The 19,463-nt window shown below is 39.5% G+C and overlaps 14 non-coding genes across 14 annotated transcripts; all 14 read right to left on the bottom strand.

Moving 5' to 3' along the window:
* Window positions 1-882: 882 nt before the first annotated feature.
* trnat-cgu (transfer RNA threonine (anticodon CGU)) lies at window positions 883-954 on the bottom strand. Its single transcript has one exon. It is a non-coding gene; the product is annotated as a tRNA-Thr (tRNA).
* Window positions 955-1,419: 465 nt separating this feature from the next.
* Window positions 1,420-1,491, bottom strand: trnaa-ugc (transfer RNA alanine (anticodon UGC)). Its single transcript has one exon. It is a non-coding gene; the product is annotated as a tRNA-Ala (tRNA).
* Window positions 1,492-2,638: 1,147 nt separating this feature from the next.
* Window positions 2,639-2,710, bottom strand: trnat-cgu (transfer RNA threonine (anticodon CGU)). The gene has a single exon. It is a non-coding gene; the product is annotated as a tRNA-Thr (tRNA).
* A 466-nt stretch (window positions 2,711-3,176) lies between these two features.
* On the bottom strand, window positions 3,177-3,248 carry trnaa-ugc (transfer RNA alanine (anticodon UGC)). Its single transcript has one exon. It is a non-coding gene; the product is annotated as a tRNA-Ala (tRNA).
* Window positions 3,249-4,395: 1,147 nt separating this feature from the next.
* Window positions 4,396-4,467, bottom strand: trnat-cgu (transfer RNA threonine (anticodon CGU)). The gene has a single exon. It is a non-coding gene; the product is annotated as a tRNA-Thr (tRNA).
* Window positions 4,468-4,933: 466 nt separating this feature from the next.
* On the bottom strand, window positions 4,934-5,005 carry trnaa-ugc (transfer RNA alanine (anticodon UGC)). The gene has a single exon. It is a non-coding gene; the product is annotated as a tRNA-Ala (tRNA).
* Window positions 5,006-6,675: 1,670 nt separating this feature from the next.
* trnaa-ugc (transfer RNA alanine (anticodon UGC)) lies at window positions 6,676-6,747 on the bottom strand. Its single transcript has one exon. It is a non-coding gene; the product is annotated as a tRNA-Ala (tRNA).
* Window positions 6,748-9,304: 2,557 nt separating this feature from the next.
* On the bottom strand, window positions 9,305-9,376 carry trnat-cgu (transfer RNA threonine (anticodon CGU)). The gene has a single exon. It is a non-coding gene; the product is annotated as a tRNA-Thr (tRNA).
* A 466-nt stretch (window positions 9,377-9,842) lies between these two features.
* Window positions 9,843-9,914, bottom strand: trnaa-cgc (transfer RNA alanine (anticodon CGC)). The gene has a single exon. It is a non-coding gene; the product is annotated as a tRNA-Ala (tRNA).
* A 1,148-nt stretch (window positions 9,915-11,062) lies between these two features.
* trnat-agu (transfer RNA threonine (anticodon AGU)) lies at window positions 11,063-11,134 on the bottom strand. The gene has a single exon. It is a non-coding gene; the product is annotated as a tRNA-Thr (tRNA).
* A 463-nt stretch (window positions 11,135-11,597) lies between these two features.
* On the bottom strand, window positions 11,598-11,669 carry trnaa-cgc (transfer RNA alanine (anticodon CGC)). Its single transcript has one exon. It is a non-coding gene; the product is annotated as a tRNA-Ala (tRNA).
* A 1,144-nt stretch (window positions 11,670-12,813) lies between these two features.
* On the bottom strand, window positions 12,814-12,885 carry trnat-cgu (transfer RNA threonine (anticodon CGU)). The gene has a single exon. It is a non-coding gene; the product is annotated as a tRNA-Thr (tRNA).
* A 1,676-nt stretch (window positions 12,886-14,561) lies between these two features.
* Window positions 14,562-14,633, bottom strand: trnat-cgu (transfer RNA threonine (anticodon CGU)). The gene has a single exon. It is a non-coding gene; the product is annotated as a tRNA-Thr (tRNA).
* A 466-nt stretch (window positions 14,634-15,099) lies between these two features.
* trnaa-ugc (transfer RNA alanine (anticodon UGC)) lies at window positions 15,100-15,171 on the bottom strand. Its single transcript has one exon. It is a non-coding gene; the product is annotated as a tRNA-Ala (tRNA).
* Between the last annotated feature and the right edge of the window lie 4,292 nt (window positions 15,172-19,463).

Raw genomic sequence — 19,463 nt, 5'->3', positions numbered from 1 at the left:
ATAGTAGCGAATGAATTACAATTTAGCAAATTAACACTGGTGTGATAGATGAGCAGATGATGATGTGCAAGTAGAAATACTGGTGTGCAAAAGAGCAGAAAGTAAATAAAAACAAAATGGGGATGAGGTAGGTAGATTGGGTGGGCTATTTACAGATGGGCTATGTACAGCTGCAGTTATCGGTTAGCTGCTCAGATAGCTGATGTTTAAAGTTAGTGAGGGAAATATAAGTCTCCATCCAGCTTCAGCGATTTTTGTAATTAGTTCCAGTCATTGGCAGCAGAGAACTGGAAGGAAAGGCGGCCAAAGGAGGTGTTGGTTTTGGGGATGACCAGTGAGATATACCTGCTGGAGCGCGTGCTACGGGTGGATGTTGTTATCGTGACCAGTAAGCTGAGATAAGGCGGAGCTTGACCTAGCATAAACTTATAGATGACCTGGAGCCAGTGGGTCTGGCGTGACGAATATGTAACGAGGGCCAGCCGACTAGAGCATACAGGTCGCAGTGGCCATATCAATACAATTAACTCTTTCTTTACACTGTTCTAACGAAAGTACATTTCCATAATATCAGCTATCTTCCGTAAACGTCGAACAAGGATTAAACCCATGTGCTTCAGTTTACAAAAACAGATGACTTAGCACATCTATTTCCTTCTTAGAATGTCAACATTCTGGAAAGTGGGAGTTGTGCAAAAGCTAATTTAACAACTACATAGACAAGTCGGGGATTAACTTTGGACCGCATACATGTTAAGTATTGGCTCTAACGTAGAGACACATCCCCTTTCTCTAGTAGTTGTGATGCCACATTGAAAAACTTGCTTTTTCTACAGTGCTCCAATGAGAGTATATTTCAATGGTATCAGATGTCTTTCATGAAGGCACGGATGGGATTTGAACCCATGATCTTCGGTTTACGAGACCGACGCCTTGCCACTTGGCCACCATGCCTACCTATAGAACAATGTATATCAACATTCTGGAAAGTAGTAGTTGTGTAACTGTGAATTTGGCAAACAAATAAACTCAGTGGAGAATCTTGGGATTGAACAGAGGACCTCAAACAAATACAGCATGCACTTCCCCTCTGAGCTTCCATCCCATTTCATTTACTGAGAAAATGGAATATTAATTCAATATACTTTTTATATACACCACTCCATTGAAACTACAATGAAATGATAGCAGCAATTCTTAAAACAGTTACGGACAGGGATCGAACACATGAACTTCAGTTTTTGAAAATTATGTCATAAAAGTTGGCAACCATGCCACTTCTGTTCTATAAATGTGCGAACAGGGATTGAAAGCATGTTCTTCAGATTACAAGACCAAATGATTTAGCACATCTCTGTTTCCTGGTTAGAATTTCAACATTCTGGAAAGTAGGTTTTGGGTCAATGCAAAAATGAAAATTGGAGAAGCTGGGGATTGAACCCAGAACCTCATACATGCAAAGCATGCGCTCTACCACTGAGCTACATCCCCTTTCTGGGAAATATTAAAATGTTTCTTTTTTTATATTATTTCACCTTTATTTTACCAGGACAGCTTGTGGAGAACAAGTTCTCATTTACAACTGCGACCTGGCTAAGATAAAGCAAAGCAGTGCAACACAAACAACAACACAGAGTTACACATTTAGAATAAACAAACGTACAGTCAATTACATAATAGTAGAAAAAAAAGAATGTCTATACATAGTGTTTGCAAATGTCGTGAGGAGATAAGGCAATAAATAGGCCATAGTAGCGAATGAATTACAATTTAGCAAATTAACACTGGTGTGATAGATGAGCAGATGATGATGTGCAAGTAGAAATACTGGTGTGCAAAAGAGCAGAAAGTAAATAAAAACCAAATGGGGATGAGGTAGGTAGATTGGGTGGGCTATTTACAGATTGGCTATGTACAGCTGCAGTGATCGGTTAGCTGCTCAGATAGCTGATGTTTAAAGTTAGTGAGAGAAATGTAAGTCTCCATCCAGCTTCAGCGATTTTTGCAATTCGTTCCAGTCATTGGCAGCAGAGAACTGGAAGGAAAGGCGGCCAAAGGAGGTGTTGGTTTTGGGGATGACCAGTGAGATATACCTGCTGGAGCGCGTGCTACGGGTGGGTGTTGTTATCGTGACCAGTAAGCTGAGATAAGGCGGAGCTTGACCTAGCATAGACTTATAGATGACCTGGAGCCAGTGGGTCTGGCGTGACGAATATGTAACGAGGGCCAGCCGACTAGAGCATACAGGTCGCAGTGGCCATATCAATACAATGAACTCTTTCTTTACACTGTTCTAATGAAAGTACATTTCCATAATAACAGCTATATTCCGTAAACGTCGAACAAGGATTGAACCCATGTGCTTCAGTTTACAAAAACAGATGACTTAGCACATTGATTTCCTTCTTAGAATGTCAACATTCTGGAAAGTGGGAGTTGTGCAAAAGCTAATTTAACAACTAAATAGATTCAGCAGAGAAGTTGGGGATTCACTTTGGACCGCAAACATGTTAAGTATTGGCTCTACTGTAGAGACACATCCCCTTTCTCTAGTAGTTGTGATGCCATATTGAAAAACTTGCTTTTTCTACAGTGCTCCAATGAGAGTACATTTCAATGGTATCAGATGTCTTTAAAAAGGCACGGATGGGATTTGAACCCATGATCTTCGGTTTACGAGACCGACGGCTTACCACTTGGCCACCATGCCTACCTATACAACAATATATATCAACTTTCTGGAAAGTAGTAGTTGTGTAACTGTGAATTTGGCTAACAAATTAATTCAGTGGAGAATCTTGGGATTGAACAGAGGACCTCAAACATATACAGCATGCACTCCCCCTCTGAGCTTCCATCCCATTTCATTTGCTGAGAAAATGGAATATTAAATTCAATATACTTTTTATATACACCACTCCATTGAAACTACAATGAAATGATAGCAGCAATTCTTAAAACAGTTACGGACAGGGATCGAACACATGAACTTCAGTTTTTGAAAATTATGTCATAAAAGTTGGCAACCATGCCACTTCTGTTCTATAAATGTGCGAACAGGGATTGAAAGCATGTTCTTCAGATTACAAGACCAAATGATTTAGCACATCTCTGTTTCCTGGTTAGAATTTCAACATTCTGGAAAGTAGGTTTTGGGTCAATGCAAAAATGAAAATTGGAGAAGCTGGGGATTGAACCCAGGACCTCATACATGCAAAGCATGCGCTCTACCACTGAGCTACATCCCCTTTCTGGGAAATATTAAAATGTTTCTTTTTTTATATTATTTCACCTTTATTTTACCAGGACAGCTTGTGGAGAACAAGTTCTCATTTACAACTGCGACCTGGCTAAGATAAAGCAAAGCAGTGCAACACAAACAACAACACAGAGTTACACATTTAGAATAAACAAACGTACAGTCAATTACATAATAGTAGAAAAAAAAGAATGTCTATACATAGTGTTTGCAAATGTCGTGAGGAGATAAGGCAATAAATAGGCCATAGTAGCGAATGAATTACAATTTAGCAAATTAACACTGGTGTGATAGATGAGCAGATGATGATGTGCAAGTAGAAATACTGGTGTGCAAAAGAGCAGAAAGTAAATAAAAACCAAATGGGGATGAGGTAGGTAGATTGGGTGGGCTATTTACAGATTGGCTATGTACAGCTGCAGTGATCGGTTAGCTGCTCAGATAGCTGATGTTTAAAGTTAGTGAGAGAAATGTAAGTCTCCATCCAGCTTCAGCGATTTTTGCAATTCGTTCCAGTCATTGGCAGCAGAGAACTGGAAGGAAAGGCGGCCAAAGGAGGTGTTGGTTTTGGGGATGACCAGTGAGATATACCTGCTGGAGCGCGTGCTACGGGTGGGTGTTGTTATCGTGACCAGTAAGCTGAGATAAGGCGGAGCTTGACCTAGCATAGACTTATAGATGACCTGGAGCCAGTGGGTCTGGCGTGACGAATATGTAACGAGGGCCAGCCGACTAGAGCATACAGGTCGCAGTGGCCATATCAATACAATGAACTCTTTCTTTACACTGTTCTAATGAAAGTACATTTCCATAATAACAGCTATATTCCGTAAACGTCGAACAAGGATTGAACCCATGTGCTTCAGTTTACAAAAACAGATGACTTAGCACATTGATTTCCTTCTTAGAATGTCAACATTCTGGAAAGTGGGAGTTGTGCAAAAGCTAATTTAACAACTAAATAGATTCAGCAGAGAAGTTGGGGATTCACTTTGGACCGCAAACATGTTAAGTATTGGCTCTACCGTAGAGACACATCCCCTTTCTCTAGTAGTTGTGATGCCATATTGAAAAACTTGCTTTTTCTACAGTGCTCCAATGAGAGTACATTTCAATGGTATCAGATGTCTTTAAAAAGGCACGGATGGGATTTGAACCCATGATCTTCGGTTTACGAGACCGACGGCTTACCACTTGGCCACCATGCCTACCTATACAACAATATATATCAACTTTCTGGAAAGTAGTAGTTGTGTAACTGTGAATTTGGCTAACAAATTAATTCAGTGGAGAATCTTGGGATTGAACAGAGGACCTCAAACATATACAGCATGCACTCCCCCTCTGAGCTTCCATCCCATTTCATTTGCTGAGAAAATGGAATATTAAATTCAATATACTTTTTATATACACCACTCCATTGAAACTACAATGAAATGATAGCAGCAATTCTTAAAACAGTTACGGACAGGGATCGAACACATGAACTTCAGTTTTTGAAAATGATGCCATAAAAGTTGGCAACCATGCCACTTCTGTTCTATAAATGTGCGAACAGGGATTGAAAGAATGTTCTTCAGATTACAAGACCAAATGATTTAGCACATCTCTGTTTCCTGCTAAGAATTTCAACATTCTGGAAAGTAGGTTTTCGGTCAATGCAAAAATCTATGTTGGAGAAGCTGGGGATTGAACCCAGGACCTCATACATGCAAAGCATGCGCTCTACCACTGAGCTACATCCCCTTTCTGGGAAATATTAAAATGTTTCTTTTTTTGTATTATTTCACCTTTATTTACCAGGAAAGCTTGTGGAGAACAAGTTCTCATTTACAACTGCGACCTGGCTAAGATAAAGCAAAGCAGTGCAACACAAACAACAACACAGAGTTACACATTTAGAATAAACAAACGTAGTCAATTACATAAAAGTAGAAAAAAAAGAATGTCTATACATAGTGTTTGCAAATGTCGTGAGGAGGTAAGGCCATATAGCGAATGAATTACAATTTAGCAAATTAACACTGGTGTGATAGATGAGCAGATGATGATGTGCAAGTAGAAATACTGGTGTGCAAAAGAGCAGAAAGTAAATAAAAACAAAATGGGGATTAGGTAGGTAGATTGGGTGGGCTATTTACAGATGGGATATGTACAGCTGCAGTGATCGGTTAGCTGCTCAGATAGCTGATGTTTAAAGTTAGTGAGGGAAATATAAGTCTCCATCCAGCTTCAGCGATTTTTGCAATTCGTTCCAGTCATTGGCAGCAGAGAACTGGAAGGAAAGGCGGCCAAAGGAGGTGTTGGTTTTGGGGATGACCAGTGAGATATACCTGCTGGAGCGCGTGCTACGGGTGGGTGTTGTTATCGTGACCAGTAAGCTGAGATAAGGCGGAGCTTGACCTAGCCTAGACTTATAGATGATCTGGAGCCAGTGGGTCTGGCGTGACGAATATGTAACGAGGGCCAGCCGACTAGAGCATACAGGTCGCAGTGGCCATATCAATACAATTAACTCTTTCTTTACACTGTTCTAATGAAAGTACATTTCCATAATAACAGCTATCTTCCGTAAACGTTGAACAAGGATTGAACCCATGTGCTTCAGTTTACAAAAACAGATGACTTAGCACATCTCTTTCCTTCTTAGAATGTCAACCTTCTGGAAAGTGGGAGTTGTGCAAAAGCTAATTTGACAACTAAATAGACTCAGCAGAGAAGTTGGGGATTAACTTTGGACCGCATGCATGTTAAGTATTGGCTCTAACGTAGAGACACATCCCCTTTCTCTAGTAGTTGTGATGCCACATTGAAAAACTTGCTTTTTCTACAGTGCTCCAATTAGAGTACATTTCAATGGTATCAGATGTCTTTCATGAAGGCACGGATGGGATTTGAACCCATGATCTTCGGTTTACGAGACAGACGCCTTGCCACTTGGCCACCATTCCTACCTATACAACAATGTATATCAACATTCTGGAAAGTAGTAGTTGTGTAACTGTGAATTTGGCAAACAAATAAACTCAGTGGAGAATCTTGGGATTGAACAGAGGACCTCAAACATATACAGCATGCACTCCCCCTCTGAGCTTCCATCCCATTTCATTTACTGAGAAAATGGAATATTAATTCAATATACTTTTTATATACACCACTCCATTGAAACTACAATGAAATGATAGCAGCAATTCTTAAAACAGTTACGGACAGGGATCGAACACATGAACTTCAGTTTTTGAAAATTATGTCATAAAAGTTGGCAACCATGCCACTTCTGTTCTATAAATGTGGGAACAGGGATTGAAAGCATGTTCTTCAGATTACAAGACCAAATGATTTAGCACATCTCTGTTTCCTGGTTAGAATTTCAACATTCTGGAAAGTAGGTTTTGGGTCAATGCAAAAATGAAAATTGGAGAAGCTGGGGATTGAACCCAGGACCTCATACATGCAAAGCATGCGCTCTACCACTGAGCTACATCCCCTTTCTGGGAAATATTAAAATGTTTCTTTTTTTGTATTATTTCACCTTTATTTACCAGGAAAGCTTGTGGAGAACAAGTTCTCATTTACAACTGCGACCTGGCTAAGATAAAGCAAAGCAGTGCAACACAAACAACAACACAGAGTTACACATTTAGAATAAACAAACGTACAGTCAATTACATAATAGTAGAAAAAAAAGAATGTCTATACATAGTGTTTGCAAATGTCGTGAGGAGGTAAGGCAATAAATAGGCCATAGTAGCGAATGAATTACAATTTAGCAAATTGACACTGGTGTGATAGATGAGCAGATGATGATGTGCAAGTAGAAATACTGGTGTGCAAAAGAGCAGAAAGTAAATAAAAACAAAATGGGCAAGAGGTAGGTAGATTGGGTGGGCTATTTACAGATGGGCTATGTACAGCTGCAGTGATCGGTTAGCTGCTCAGATAGCTGATGTTTAAAGTTAGTGAGGGAAATATAAGTCTCCATCCAGCTTCAGCGATTTTTGCAATTCGTTCCAGTCATTGGCAGCAGAGAACTGGAAGGAAAGGCGGCCAAAGGAGGTGTTGGTTTTGGGGATGACCAGTGAGATATACCTGCTGGAGCGCGTGCTACGGGTGGGTGTTGTTATCGTGACCAGTGAGCTGAGATAAGGCGGAGCTTGACCTAGCATAGACTTATAGATGACCTGGAGCCAGTGGGTCTGGCGTGACGAATATGTATGGAGGGCCAGCTGACTAGAGCATACATGTCACAGTGGCCATATCAATACAATTAATTCTTTCTTTACACTGTTCTAATGAAAGTATTGTCATGACGTTGGCAGTGGGGCTAGGTTTATGACAGTCATAAATACCTCTTTCCCCCTTTTTCTCTTCCCTACTGATGTGACATAAGAAAACCCCTTGGTTAACATAGAGATTCTGGGGACATCAGAAAGTGGGGGGGAATGAACTATATTCTGGTAATCCGACCAACTGAACATATGCGGTGGTACTTAAGGTATATTATGTCAGTTCGGTTGCCCTCTGACACATTCTCATCAATGATAGAATGACATAAACTCTACTGTGGAAAGTCTAAACGTCAGAGGTATCGGATTCACATGGAATTCTTGTTTAATTCAAATGTTTGAATATGAAATTATTTGTGAAGAGATTAAATGTAATTTTAGCTTCCAAATGAGAGATTTGGATTTTCATAAATTTGGGCTTCTGCTCAACTAGGGGCCCGCCCCTGTGAAGAGACACGGGGTTTAAACTTTTCAGACACACCCCTCTTCCTCCACTATAAAAGCCATTGACAAAAATATAACTTTCTGTTCCGGGACACTAGGATGACGATCCGATGTCAGAATGGTTCAGATAATAACTACAGAACTAAGCCAACATCAGCATGGACTTTGGTTGCAAATGGTATGAACTTTGAACTCGTATTCACTACAGAAGGGATACCTCCTAGCCGCTGAGTTAGCAACAGCTGCTACAAACGCAGGTTAGGAAGGACAGTCAGAGTATCCCGTCTACTACACACGACGTTACTCCAAAGTATCCAGTGATCACCAGAGACATTCTTCAAAGGACAGAGGACTCGGGTTGGCGATACGGTCTTCCATCTACCACCAACCTACTGAAGCGCAGCTCAGAGTAAATATGTATTGCATTTTCCTTTTCAAATGGGCGGTAATTTAGAATGCATAAGATACTGTATTTACGATAGCACAGCTTCGGCCCTGTCCCAGTCTCCCGCCCTTTCACCAACCCGCCCCTTTTCTTTGTGTAACAAGCTGTCATATCTATTCCGCCCGCTAGGGACGCTTTTCTGTATGACGTCATTTGTGATCAAGTTATGATTTCATTGTGTATGTGTGATTCTGTGTGATTAGTTAGGTATTTAGTAAATACATAATTAAACCCAATTTTGTATTTCTGATTCAACTTGTTAGCCAGGATTCTTGCAGATAACAAGGATTTACCACTTTCAGATGAGACTGAATAAAATGACGATTAAGGTGACTGCTATGGATGTAAAATATTACTAAATCTTTAAGAGTTTATTCGGAAGATAACAGCTCTATAAATATTATTTTGTGGCGTCCCTCTCTAGTTAATTAATATTTACATGATTAGTTCAATCAGGTAATATTAATTACGGAGAAATTATTTTATAGAATAGCATGTCATAGGAATTAATCAGGCATAGTCAAAGACACGACAGTACATTTCCATAATATCAGCTATCTTCCGTAAACGTCGAGCAAGGATGGAACCCATGTGCTTCAGTTTACAAAAACAGATGACTTAGCACATCTATTTCCTTCTTCGAATGTCAACATTCTGGAAAGTGGGAGTTGTGCAAAAGCTAATTTAACAACTAAATAGACTCAGCAGAGAAGTTGGGGATTAACTTTGGACCGCATACATGTTAAGTATTGGCTCTACCGTAAAGACACATCCCCTTTCTCTAGTAGTTGTGATGCCATATTGAAAAACTTGCTTTTTGTACAGCGCTCCAATGAGAGTACATTTCAATGGTATCAGATGTCTTTAAAAAGGAACGGATGGGATTTGAACCCATGATCTTTGGTTTACGAGACCAACGCCTTACCACTTGGCCACCATGCCTATCTAAACAACAATGTATATCAACATTCTGGAAAGTAGTAGATATGTAAATGTGTTTTTTGGCAAACAAATAAACTCAGTGGAGAATCTTGGGATTGAACAGAGGACCTCAAACATATACAGCATGCACTCCCCCTCTGAGCTTCCATCCCATTTAATTTACTGAGAAAATGGAATATTAATTCAATATACTTTTTATATACACCACTCCATTGAAACTACAATGAAATGATAGCAGCAATTCTTAAAACAGTTACGGACAGGGATCGAACACATGAACTTCAGTTTTTGAAAATTAGTCCATAAAAGTTGGCAACCATGCCACTTCTGTTCTATAAATGTGGGAACAGGGATTGAAAGCATGTTCTTCAGATTACAAGACCAAATGATTTAGCACATCTCTGTTTCCTGCTAAGAATTTCAACATTCTGGAAAGTAGGTTTTGGGTCAATGCAAAAATGAAAATTGGAGAAGCTGGGGATTGAACCCAGGACCTCATACATGCGAAGCATGCGCTCTACCACTGAGCTACATCCCCGTCCTGTGAAATAGGAAAATTTTTCTTTTTTTATATTATTTCACCTTTATTTTACCAGGACAGCTAGTGGAGAACAAGTTCTCATTTACAACTGCGACCTGGCTAAGATAAAGCAAAGCAGTGCAACACAAACAACAACACTGAGTTACACATTTAGAATAAACAAACGTACAGTCAATTACATAATAGTAGAAAAAAAACTATATCTATAAATAGTGTTTGCAAATGTCGTGAGTAGGTAAGGCAATAAATGGACCATAGTAGCGAATGAATTAAAATTTAGCAAATTAACACTGGTGTGATAGATGAGAAGATAATGATGTGCAAGTAGAAATACTGGTGTGCAAAAGAGCAGAAAGTAAATAAAAACAAAATGGGGAGGAGGTAGGTAGATTGGGTGGGCTATTTACAGATGGGCTATGTACAGCTGCAGTGATCGGTTAGCTGCTCAGATAGCTGATGTTTAAAGTTAGTGAGGGAAATATAAGTCTCCATCCAGCTTCAGCGATTTTTGCAATTCGTTCCAGTCATTGGCAGCAGAGAACTGGAAGGAAAGGCGGCCAAAGGAGGTGTTGGTTTTGGGGATGACCAGTGAGATATACCTGCTGGAGCGCGTGCTACGGGTGGGTGTTGTTATCGTGACCAGTGAGCTGAGATAAGGCGGAGCTTGACCTAGCATAGACTTATAGATGACCTGGAGCCAGTGGGTCTGGCGTGACGAATATGTAACGAGGGCCAGCCGACTAGAGCATACAGGTCGCAGTGGCCATATCAATACAATTAACTCTTTCTTTACACTGTTCTAATGAAAGTACATTTCCATAATAACAGCTATCTTCCGTAAACGTCGAACAAGGATTGAACCCATGTGCTTCAGTTTACAAAAACAGATGACTTAGCACATCGATTTCCTTCTTAGAATGTCAACATTCTGGAAAGTGGGAGTTGTTCAAAAGCTAATTTAACAAATGAATAGACTCAGCAGAGAAGTCGGGGATTAACTTTCGACCGCATACATGTTAAGTATTGGCACTAACGTAGAGACACCTCCCCTTTCTCTAGTAGTTGTGATGCCATATTGAAAGACTTGATTTTTCTAAAGTGCTCCAATGAGAGTACATTTCAATGTTATCAGATGTCTTTCATGAAGGCACGGATGGGATTTGAACCCATGATCTTCGGTTTACTAGACTGACGCCTTACCACTTGGCCACCATGCCTACCTATACAACAATATATCAACTTTCTGGAAAGTAGTAGTTGTGTAACTGTGAATTTGGCAAACAAATAAATTCAGTGGAGAATCTTGGGATCGAACAGAGGACCTCAAACATATACAGCACGCACTCCCCCTCTGAGCTTCCATTCCATTTCATTTACTGAGAAAATTGAATATTAATTCAATATACTTTTTATATACACCACTCCATTGAAACTACAATGAAATGATAGCAGCAATTCTTAAAACAGTTACGGACAGGGATCGAACACATGAACTTCAGTTGTTGAAAATTATGTCATAAAAGTTGGCAACCATGCCACTTCTGTTCTATAAATGTGCGAACAGGGATTGAAAGCATGTTCTTCAGATTACAAGACCAAATGATTTAGCACATCTCTGTTTCCTGCTAAGAATTTCAACATTCTGGAAAGTAGGTTTTGGGTCAATGCAAAAATGTAAATTGGAGAAGCTGGGGATTGAACCCAGGACCTCATACATGCGAAGCATGCGCTCTACCACTGAGCTACATCCCCTACCTCCAAAGAAAATGTTTCTTTTTCTGTATTATTTCACCATTATTTTACCAGGACAGCTAGTGGAGAACAAGTTCTCATTTACAACTGCGACCTGGCTAAGATAAAGCAAAGCAGTGCAACACAAACAACAACACTGAGTTACACATTTAGAATAAACAAAAGTACAGTCAATTACATAATAGTAGAAAAAAAACTATGTCTATAAATAGTGTTTGCAAATGTCGTGAGTAGGTAAGGCAATAAATGGACCATAGTAGCGAATGAATTAAAATTTAGCAAATTAACACTGGTGTGATAGATGAGCAGATGATGATGAGCAAGTAGAAATACTGGTGTGCAAAAGAGCAGAAAGTAAATAAAAACAAAATGGGGATGAGGTAGGTAGATTGGGTGGGCTATTTACAGATGGGCTATGTACAGCTGCAGTGATCGGTTAGCTGCTCAGATAGCTGATGTTTAAAGTTAGTGAGGGAAATATAAGTCTCCATCCAGCTTCAGCGATTTTTGCAATTAGTTCCAGTCATTGGCAGCAGAGAACTGGAAGGAAAGGCGGCCAAAGGAGGCGTTGGTTTTGGGGATGACCAGTGAGATATACCTGCTGGAGCGCGTGCTACGGGTGGGTGTTGTTATCGTGACCAGTAAGCTGAGATAAGGCGGAGCTTGACCTAGCATAAACTTATAGATGACCTGGAGCCAGTAGGTCTGGCGTGACGAATATGTAACGAGGGCCAGCCGACTAGAGCATACAGGTCGCAGTGGCCATATCAATATAATTAACTCTTTCTTTACACTGTTCTAATGAAAGTACATTTCCATAATAACAGCTATCTTCCGTAAACGTCGAACAAGGATTAAACCCATGTGCATCAGTTTACAAAAACAGATGACTTAGCACATCTATTTCCTTCTTAGAATGTCAACATTCTGGAAAGTGGGAGTTGTGCAAAAGCTAATTTAACAACTAAATAGACTCGGCAGAGAAGTCGGGGATTAACTTTGGACCGCATACATGTTAAGTATTGGCTCTAACGTAGAGACACATCCCCTTTCTCTAGTAGTTGTGATGCCACATTGAACAACTTGCTTTTTCTACAGTGCTCCAATGAGAGTACATTTCAATGGTATCAGATGTCTTTCATGAAGGCACGGATGGGATTTGAACCCATGCTAATCGGTTTACGAGACCGACGCCTTGCCACTTGGCCACCATGCTTACCTATACAACAATGTATATCAACATTCTGGAAAGTAGTAGTTGTGTAACTGTGAATTTGGCAAACAAATAAATTCAGTGGAGAATCTTGGGATTGAACAGAGGACCTCAAACATATACAGCATGCACTCCCCCTCTGAGCTTCCATCCCATTTCATTTACTGAGAAAATTGAATATTAATTCAATATACTTTTTATATACACCACTCCATTGAAACTACAATGAAATGATAGCAGCAATTCTTAAAACAGTTACGGACAGGGATCGAACACATGAACTTCAGTTTTTGAAAATTATGTCATAAAAGTTGGCAACCATGCCACTTCTGTTCTATAAATGTGCGAACAGGGATTGAAAGCATGTTCTTCAGATTACAAGACCAAATGATTTAGCACATCTCTGTTTCCTGCTAAGAATTTCAACATTCTGGAAAGTAGGTTTTGGGTCAATGCAAAAATGTAATTTGGAGAAGCTGGGGATTGAACCCAGGACTTCATACATGCAAAGCATGCGCTCTACCACTGAGCTACATCCCCTTTCTGGGAAATATTAAATGTTTCTTTTTTTGTATTATTTCACCTTTATTTACCAGGAAAGCTTGTGGAGAACAAGTTCTCATTTACAACTGCGACCTGGCTAAGATAAAGCAGTGCAACACAAACAACAACACAGAGTTACACATTTAGAATAAACAAACGTACAGTCAATTACATAATAGTAGAAAAAAAAGAATGTATATACATAGTGTTTGCAAATGTCGTGAGGAGGTAAGGCAATAAATAGGCCATAGTAGCGAATGAATTACAATTTAGCAAATTAACACTGGTGTGATAGATGAGCAGATGATGATGTGCAAGTAGAAATACTGGTGTGCAAAAGAGCAGAAAGTAAATAAAAACCAAATGGGGATGAAGTAGGTAGATTGGGTGGGCTATTTACAGATGGGCTATCTACAGCTGCAGTGATCGGTTAGCTGCTCAGATAGCTGATGTTTAAAGTTAGTGAGGGAAATATAAGTCTCCATCCAGCTTCAGCGATTTTTGCAATTCGTTCCAGTCATTGGCAGCAGAGAACTGGAAGGAAATGCGGCCAAAGGAGGTGTTGGTTTTTGGGATGACCAGTGAGATATACCTGCTGGAGCGCGTGCTACGGGTGGGTGTTGTTATCGTGACCAGTAAGCTGAGATAAGGCGGAGCTTGACCTAGCATAGACTTATAGATGACCTGGAGCCAGTGGGTCTGGCGCGACGAATATGTAACGAGGGCCAGCCGACCAGAGCATACAGGTCCTAGTGACCATATCAATACAATTAACTCTTTCTTTACACTGTTCTAATGAAAGTACATTTCCATAATATCAGCTATCTTCCGTAAACATCGAACAAGGATTGAACCCATGTGCTTCAGTTTACAAAAATAGATGACTTAGCACATCTATTTCCTTCTTAGAATGTCAACATTCTGGAAAGTGGGAGTTGTGCAAAAGCTAATTTAACAACTAAATAGACTCAGCAGAGGAGTTGGGGATTCACTTTGGACTGAACACATGTTAAGTATTGGCTCTACCGTAGAGACATCCCATTTCTCTCGTAGTTGTGGTGCCATATTGAAAGACTTGCTTTTTCTACAGTGCTCCAATGAGAGTACAATTCAATGGTATCAGATGTCTTTCATGAAGGCACACATGGGATTTGAACCCATGATCTTCGGTTTACGCGTCCGACGCCTTACCACTTGGCCACCATGCCTACCTATACAACAATGTATATCAACATTCTGGAAAGTAGTAGTTTTGTAAATGTGAATTTTGCAAACAAATAAATTCAGTGGAGAATCTTGGGATTGAACAGAGGACCTCAAACATATACAGCAAGCACTCCCCCTCTGAGCTTCCATCCCATTTCATTTGATAAGAAAATGGAATATTAAATTCAATATACTTTTTAAATACACCACTCCATTGAAACTACAATGAAATGATATCAGCAATTCTTAAAACAGTTACGGACAGGGATCGAACACATGAACTTCAGTTTTTGAAAATTATGCCATAAAAGTTGGCAACCATGCCACTTCTGTTCTATAAATGTGCGAACAGGGATTGAAAGCATGTTCTTCAGAATACAAGACCAAATGATTTAGCACATCTCTGTTTCCTGCCAAGAATTTCAACATTCTGGAAAGTAGGTTTTGGGTCAATGCAAATATGTAAGTTGAAGAAGCTGGGGATTGAACCCAGGACCTCATACATGCAAAGCATGCGCTCTACCACTGAGCTACATCCCCTTTCTGGGAAATATTAAAATGTTTCTTTTTTTGTATTATTTCACCTTTATTTACCCGGAAAGCTTGTGGAGAACAAGTTCTCATTTACAACTACTACCTGGCTAAGATAAAGCAAAGCAGTGCAACACAAACAACAACACTGAGTTACACATTTAGAATAAACAAACGTACAGTCAATTACATAATAGTAGAAAAAAAAGAATGTCTATACATAGTGTTTGCAAATGTCGTGAGGAGGTAAGGCAATAAATGGGCCATAGTAGCGAATGAATTACAATTTAGCAAATTAACACTGGTGTGATAGATGAGCAGATGATGATGAGCAAGTAGAAATACTGGTGTGCAAAAGAGCAGAAAGTAAATAAAAACAAAATGGGGATGAGGTAGGTAGATTGGGTGGGCTATTTACAGATGGGCTATCTACAGCTGCAGTGATCGGTTAGCTGCTCAGATAGCTGATGTTTAAAGTTAGTGAGGGAAATATAAGTCTCCATCCAGCTTCAGCGATTTTTGCAATTCGTTCCAGTCATTGGCAGGAGAGAACTGGAAGGAAAGGCGGCCAAAGGAGGTGTTGGTTTTGGGGATGACCAGTGAGATATACCTGCTGGAGCGCGTGCTACGGGTGGGTGTTGTTATCGTGACCAGTAAGCTGAGATAAGGCGGAGCTTGACCTAGCATAGACTTATAGATGACCTGGAGCCAGTGGGTCTGGCGTGACGAATATGTAACGAGGGTCAGCCGACTAGAGCATACAGGTCGCAGTGGCCATATCAATACAATTAACTCTTTCTTTACACTGTTCTAATGAAAGTACATTTCCATATTAACAGCTATCTTCCGTAAACGTCGAACAAGGATTGAACCCATGTGCTTCAGTTTACAAAAACAGATGACTTAGCACATCGATTTTCTTCTTAGAATGTCAACATTCTGGAAAGTGGGAGTTGTGCAAAAGCTAATTTATCCTCTAACGCCTCACAAACCCGGATCCGGGAGCACCCCCATCACAAAAGCTGACTAGCATAGCCTAGACTAAAGTTACAGGGATATCATAAAATAAAATGTTCATGAAATCACAAGTCCAAGACACCTAATGAAAGATACAGATCCTGTGAATAAAGCCACCATTTCAGATTTTTAAAATGTTTTACAGGGAAGACACAATATGTAAATCTATTAGCTAACCACGTTAGCAAAAGACACCACTCTCATACTCCACCATTTTCTTACTGCATCAGTAGCTATCACAAATTCGACCAAATAAAGATATAAATAGCCACTAACCAAGAAACAACCTCATCAGATGACAGTCTGATAACATATTTATTGTATAGCATAGGTTTTGTTAGAAAAATGTGCATATTTCAGGTATAAATCATAGTTTACAATTGCAGCCCCCATCACAACTGTCACTAAAATGACTAGAATAACTACAGAGACCATTGTGTATTAGCTAATTACTCATCATAAAACATTTCTTAAAAATACACAGCGTACAGCAGATGAAAGACACAGATCTTGTGAATATAGCCAATATGTCAGATTTTCTAAGTGTTTTACAGCGAAAACACAATATAGCGTTATCTTAGCTTACTACAATAGTCAGTCACACAGCAGCATTGATTCAAGGCAAAAATAGCAATAACGTTATAAACCACCAAACACTATTAACTTCTTGCAACTATAGGGGGTGCTGTTTCGCATTAGCATAATTTCCTCTACACATTAAACGGCTTCCTACTCAATTATTGCTCGTACAATATGCATATTATAACTTTTATCGGATAGAAAACACTCTGTAGTTTCTATAGCCGTTGGAATTTTGTCTCTGAGTGAAACAGAACTCAATCTACAGCACTTTTCATGATAGGGAGTCAGATTTCAGACATCTTGGCACCTGATCTGGAGTCAGTTTAAAGGTCCGTGTAAACGCTATGGAGAAACAGACACTTCTTACGTCTTCCCCTGGATGTCAGTGCGTGATGACGATTTGAATGGTGTCGATTGCGCAATCAGTCCCTCTATAAACCACCAAATACCGGAAGTAGCTTCCCTTTGCTGCCTGCGTCTTGCGCGAGAAGGACATCGGACTCGCCTCCTTCCAACCTGTTGTTTAGCCAGTAATATTTCTCCGGTCATGTTTTTACCCGTTATAGGTGTTAACAGCATCATAAGGTAGTTAATTTGAACCGTTTTATAGCAATTTAGATCCGTTTAGTGCGATTTTGAGGCATTGCTTTGTTATGCACTTTCAAGCACCGGGCACGTTTCGGGGTCCCGGTCGAACGTTAGTGGGCATTTCGACGGACAGAGGACATCTTTCGACCAAATGAAGATTAGACCCAAGAAAGGATACATTGCCCAAGATACTGATGGAACATCACCTCACAGTAAGAAATATTTAAGATGATAAATCGTTGTTCTGTAGAAAAATGTTAAACGCACGTTCCGCCATCTTGTTTGCTATAGCTTCGCTTGGCGAACCCTGTATTGCACAGTAAGGATAATTTTAGAAATGTAATTCCGCGATTGCATAAAGAACTAATTTGTCTTTCGATAGCTGTCCAACTTATATTTTTTTAGTCAAGTTTATGAATAGATATCTATGAGACAAGATCACTGTGAAAGAGGGCGACCGACATTTTCAGGCTAGTTTTGCTAGTATTGTCATTGTATAACCACGTTTTTTTATGGCTAAATATGCACATTTTCGAACAAACTCTAGATGTATGTTGTAATATGATGTTTCAGGAGTGTCATCGGAAGAATTCTGAGAAGGTTAGTGAAAAAATGAATATTTTTTGGCGATGATTACGTTATCGCTTTCTTTGGCTTGAATCAATGCTCTGGTAACGTTTGCACATGTGGTATGCTAATATAACGATTTATTGTGTTTTCGCTGTAAAACACTTAGAACATCTGAAATATTGTCTGAATTCACAAGATCTGTGTCTTTCCATTGCTATGTGCTGTGTATTTTTAAGAAATGTTTTATGATGAGTAAATTGGTAAAACACGTTGCTCTCTGTAGTAATTCTAGTCGCTTTGGTGATATTTGTGATGGTGGCTGCAATGGCAAACTATGATTTATACCTGAAATATGCACATTTTTCTAACAAAACCTATCCTATACAATAAATATGTTATCAGACTGTCATCTGATGAGGTTTTTTCTTGGTTAGTGGCTATCAATATCTTAGTTTAGCCGAATTGGTGATAGCTACTGGTGGAGAAAAAAAATGGTGGACAAAGAAAATTGTTGTCTTTTGCTAACGTGGTTAGCTAATAGATTTACATATTGTGTCTTCCCTGTAAAACATTTTAAAAATCAGAGATGATGGCTTGAATCACAAGATCTGTATCTTTCATTTGGTGTCTTGGACTTGTGATTGAATGATATTTAGATGCTACTATTTAATTGTGACGCTATGCTAGCGATGCTAATCAGTGTGGGGGTGTGGGGGTGGGGGGTGCTCCCGGACCCGGGGTAGATGCTCGTGAAAGGTTAATTTTTCACTAACCTTCTCAGAATTCTTCAGATGACAGTCCTGTAACATCATATTACACAAATAATATAGAGTTGGTTCGAAAATGTGCATATTTAGCCGCACAATTTGTGGTTACACACCGTGATTAGTGGGCAAACAATCAAGCAATCTGTCCTGCGCCATCTTGGAAAGGCACCTACTCTTATCGAAAGCTATTCATAAACTTGACTAAAAAAATACAGGTTGGACAGCAATTGAAAGACAAATTAGTTCTTAATGCAATCGCTGAGTTAGATTTTTTAAATTAACGTTATTAGACATACAGTGTGCGTTACAGCCAGACTAGTGCCGCAAAAATGGCGGACAAATACGTTTACATTTTTCCACATAAATACGGAATAACATCATAAATAGCTCTTACTTTTGGACGAGCTTCCATCAGAATCTTGGCGAAGTGGTCCTTTGTCCAAAAGAATTGTTGCTTGGTTGTAAAACGTTGTGTTCAAATTCGGAAGTAGCAGCTAACAAGTAGCTATAACAAACAGCATGCCCAAAACTTTATACTCAATACTAAGGAAATTCCGAAAATAGCAATATACTCGCATAAACTGATATAACTCGGTTTAAAATAACTTTGTTGTGATGTTTCTAACACCTATAACAAATTAAATTACAGACGGATATATCTAAGGACGATAACTGAGCGTTCCAAAATGCCATCCTGAGGTCTTGCTTTGCGTAATGGCGAGCGTTGAAAAGATAGGTCTTCTCGCTCCTAGGCCTTTTATAAACTCTGGGAACTAC

Source organism: Salvelinus fontinalis, unplaced genomic scaffold (assembly GCF_029448725.1).
Source record: "Salvelinus fontinalis isolate EN_2023a unplaced genomic scaffold, ASM2944872v1 scaffold_0869, whole genome shotgun sequence".
In the NCBI taxonomy this organism is placed as follows: domain Eukaryota; kingdom Metazoa; phylum Chordata; class Actinopteri; order Salmoniformes; family Salmonidae; genus Salvelinus; species Salvelinus fontinalis.
The sequence above is the reverse complement of the archived record's forward strand: the minus strand, read 5'-3'. Positions and strand labels throughout refer to the sequence as shown.